We start from the raw sequence: 4813 nt of genomic DNA, 5'->3' as shown, positions 1-4813 counted from the left end.
CAGATCTAACAACTGCTTGCTCATTTGGCATGTACATCTACTCTAGAAATCCGAAAATCATAGTATCAAAGTTTGATGGAGATGGTAATTCATCATTTATTGACTTGTGTTATAGAGAGTATAAATGAAGTAGGGAAATGATAAGTGCATGAAAGATCTTGACTTAATTTTTAATTTTGAGTTACTCAGATAAAAGAACGATCTCTATTGTAGTCTTTTGTCTTCTAGTGATGGTGACTCGTTAAGTCACAAGTGAAGTCAAATTTTTTGGGCACATAGCACTCCCAATAAAGTAACGGACCGTCCTCATATAACCTGTAGTCTGTAGAGGTGAACATTTGTAATTGGCAATATGACTTGTGGCCCTATAGGGTTTATTTAATTTATAATTTATAATATATCCATTTCATTTGATGACTCTTGGACCCATGTCTTGAGGAAGAAATCGAGGCACATATTTAATATAGAAGGACGCGTGCAAGTTGCAACCACAATCGAGACAGCACATGATCCATATTAATCTCGTGGGTTCGCCCTATAGTAGAAACCTTATATTAACTGCATCCCACAGCTTTCAACTCATAACCAAATACTAATATTTTGATTTTTGAGAGAAATAAAGTTAGTAATGGGTGTGAAAGATGAAGTTAAGCATGTATCCATCAGCCTTGTGAAACCATGGAGTCACAAGGAGGTAGCAAATGAGCGAGTTGAGTTAGGACCGTCTGATCTCAGGTGCCTTAGACGTCCATATGGACAAAGAGGTCTTCTCTTCACTTATCCCAAACAAGAAAACAAACTATATTTCAGGGAAGACCATCACGAAACAGTTAACCACATTATCAATCACTTGAAGAACTCTTTATCGCGTACCCTAGATTACTTCTTCCCTCTTGCAGGCCGCCTCTCAATTACAGAACATAAAGAAGATTCCACGGTTTCTTTCTATATAAACTGCAACTCAGCCGGTGCAAAGTTTATTCATGCAACTGCAGATATAACAATGAATGACATACTCACCAAAACCCATGTTCCTCAAATAGTTAATTCATTCTTCTCTCTCAATGGAGTAAGGAACTACGAAGAATCCCGTCCGTTGCTCTCTGTGCAAGTAACACAACTTAACGACGGAATCTTCATCGCTTGCTCTTTGAATCATGTTGTAGGTGATGGTACATCATTTTGGCATTTCTTCAATTCTTGGTCTGAAATCTCAAAGGGTTCTGATAATATCTCGCGTCTTCCAGTATTCAAACATTGGTTTCCCGACATCAATGATTGCCCTATTCACCTTCCTTCTTCTACCCTCCAACAATTTTTGCTCAAGAAGGATATTAACCCAATCACAGATGCATTTGAGGAAAAAGTATTTTACTTTTCACCTGATAATATCACAAAACTTAAAGCAATAGCCAACTCTCAATCATTATCCTACGGCGATAATGTCAATAGTTCTATCACCATCTCCTCCTTACAAGCAATGCTAGGTCATGTTTGGGCAGCAGTAACGCGTGCTAGGGGCTTAGATCCAGAAGAAGAGATCAGTTGTTCATTAGCAATCGGAACTAGATGCAGATTTGATCCTCCTTTGCCTAACGGGTACTTTGGAAACTCAGTTGTTACCGGGTACGCCAAGGCTAAGGCGGGTGAGTTGGTTCAGAAGGGACCATCTTGGGGATCATTGTTGTTGAACCAAATGGTTCATTCTTATAACGACAAAACAATTAGAAGTTATTGGAAGACATGGATGGATGAACCTGTTATGCTGTCCATAGATGAAGTTGTATCGTCAGTGAACTTGCGAGCCGGATCTTCTCCAAGGTTCAACATGTATGGTACTGATTTTGGTTGGGGACCTCCTATAGCAATGAGAGGTGGAGGATCTTACAAGTTTAAGGGCAGAATTTCAGTTATTCCTGGACCGGTTGAAGGAGTAATAGGTATTGAAGCTTGCCTCCCTCTTGAAACTTTCCAAGCGATGGAGGCTGATGCCAACTTTATGGAAGTCGTTACAGAGTTTCCTCATCTCCAAAGCGTTAACTGCTGAATCTGGATCACATAAAGATCCTTCAAGGCATCATATGGAGTATGTTCCTACCTCTACCTTAATCCTCTAGTTCAATAAATCATAGATTTCCACTTCTATGTGAACGGGAACTGAGACTTCCAGTATGCAAAGTGGGTGTCCAACCATTACACTATGTGATGGTAGAATGTTTTTCGAATTGATGCAGTAGTTATTATAGTGCAATGTTTTCTGAGTTGATGTAGTGGTTAACCACTTCATAAGAACTGGGTCGCCCAATTAACTCTAATCTATTTCGTTTTTCTTAATCCTCTTCTGCTCTTCATGGATCTTTGTTTTTGTGTTGTTCACTCAACTGTGGAGATGGATACATTTGTCTTCTACGAGGTATATGAAAGAAGTTGCATAAATAGTTTTTAATAATTATTTGGTTTGACTAAATTATAAGATAATACATTTTTGATAACCGGTAATGAGTTTCGGGTCCAAAATCATTCTGTCAATGTGTTAAGGGTCCACAAATAATTTGAAATAGAAAATTAGTCTACTAAGGGTCCGTTTACGTGTGAAAATGTGAATAAGAAAATCGTTTTCTCGAAAAAATCAAATTTCTGCTGTTTGGTTGGTCTCTTCGAGTAACAAAATCGATTTCTTAAGAAAAAAAAGGTGGGCAAATGGTATGTTTTTTTTACGCTCTCTCGTCCCGTCTCTCTCTTCTCTCACGGGTTTCGCTCCCTCTTCCAGTCACAACATCTCTCAATCCTCTCTCTCTCTTCCTCTCTCCCATCAGTTCAGGCAAAACCTCCTCATTTCTCCTTTTTGTCTATCTCCCTCTCTCTCTCTCCCCCCCCCCCCCCCTCTCTCTCCCTTTCATCCGCATAGATCATCTCTCAGAACCTCTCGTGAAAAATGGGCACGACGCACAGATAGAATTGGGAACTTCTACCGATGGAAGATGAATAATCAGTTCTATATGTCTCTAAACTTGAATCAGTTTCTCATTCTCTCTACCCAAGAAAACATAGAAGATGAAGAATTTTTTTTTGTTTCGGTACCTTCAACCATTTTGTAATACAAAACAAAACTATCTTGAATTTGATTTGAAATGGTCGAATCAAAGAAACAAGGAGAGTATTTGATAGGATCCAATACAAAAACAGAGTTACATGGAACTCCATGGTTACTGGATATGTTAGAAATAGGGAACTATTAAAGGAAAAAAACCTGTTTGATGAAATGCCTCAAGGAGATGGTGCATCGTGGAGTTTGATGGTAACAGGTTATGTGCTTGTAATCTTCACTCCTGAGGTTTGGCTTTTCATAATCATATAGTGTTTCATCATATCTCTATCAGTATCTCGTGTTAGGATTATGTTTTGAAATGAGTGTTAGTTCAGTGTATTTGTGGTGTAAGAGGAGTGTAACAATAATTGAGAGAAGGAGAGTTTTTTAAAAGTTTGTTAGCTACCTAAGACAGGAGAGAGAAAGTTGTTATAACAAATTTTCCACTCTCTCTGTCTTAACTGCTTTCTCACTCTTTCTCTCTACTAGATCAATGGCTATATATAGCCTTGTAATTGACTTGATTAAGTAATGAGAAAAACTCCATCTTGATTCATTTTCTCTCTCTAGAAACATCTTTCTCAATTCCTATTTTGTTTTCTCACATGGTATCATAGCGTCTAGGTTAATGAAATTACATCGAATCTTCATCAAAACTGAATCATACTAGTGATCAAATCAGAGAGAATAACAATTCATTACTAAAGATCAGATGACTTCATCAAATTCAGAAAATTCATTGTCTTCAAACTCAAAATTGTTTCAGACTTTGAATATCACAAATTATATCTCAGATAAGTTGGAATAATCAAATTATTTAGTTTGGAAATATCAATTTGAGTCAATTTTAATTAGCAATGATCTTTATGGATTTGTTGATGAATCGATCGTTCAACCTTCAATGTTCATCACTAATCCAAAAGGAAATGAGGTCACAAATCCAGATTTTTTGAGTTGGAGAAAGCAAGCTCATCATGTTAAATCATGTCTAAAGGCAACCTTCTCGAAATCGATCTCATCTGATGTTTTAGGTCTGCAAACTTCACATCAGATCTGGAAGTATCTTGAAACAGTCTATGCTGAAGAATTTGAAGCTAAGCAAGATTTACTTCGTCGACAGATTCAAAATACTAAAAGAGGATCAGCTTTAGTTAGTGAGTATCTCAGAAAACTCAAAACTCATTCAAATTCATTAACTGCTGTTAAAGTTAAGGTTTCTGATAGAGAGATGATTAGAATCATACTCTCTGGTCTAGGAAAAGACTTTGATCAATTCGTAATATCAATTCACAATAGAAACGATCAGATCTCACTTTCAGAACTTTGTTCAAAAGTTCTTCACCATGAACAATGGCTATTGTCAAAAGATCAGGAAGATCAAACAACCTATTATGTTCAAAACAATTCAAACAAAAATTATAGAACCAGATCTTACAACAATCAATCACAACCTGGTAAGAAATCGAGTTATAATAACTCTTCGTACAAAAACAAAGAGAGATTTGCTCAAAGTTCGAATCCTCAAAAGTCTGATAAGTCTCAGATCAAATCAAAGTATAACAATGAGAATTCAACATCAAATTCTCAAAATCAATATCATCAAAAAGCTGTAAATTTCGATTTGACATCCATTCCTTGTGGAATTTGTCATAAGTGGGGACATCCAGCTCACAAATATCGATATAGATATACACCTTCAACACCAAATTTTGCTGGATTACAAAT

At 36.8% G+C, this 4813-nt stretch overlaps 1 pseudogene across 1 annotated transcript; it reads left to right on the top strand.

Moving 5' to 3' along the window:
- Positions 1-587: 587 nt before the first annotated feature.
- LOC147557433 (putative acetyltransferase At3g50280 pseudogene) lies at positions 588-2334 on the top strand (annotated as a pseudogene). Its single transcript, XR_015234024.1, has one exon. The product of XR_015234024.1 is annotated as a putative acetyltransferase At3g50280 pseudogene (transcript).
- The last annotated feature ends 2479 nt before the right edge of the window (positions 2335-4813 follow it).

Source organism: Eschscholzia californica, unplaced genomic scaffold, assembly GCF_041429995.1.
Source record: "Eschscholzia californica isolate CP2 unplaced genomic scaffold, dmEscCali1.0.p SCAF_2, whole genome shotgun sequence".
NCBI lineage: Eukaryota > Viridiplantae > Streptophyta > Magnoliopsida > Ranunculales > Papaveraceae > Eschscholzia > Eschscholzia californica.
This window is presented reverse-complemented; position numbering and strand designations above follow the sequence as displayed.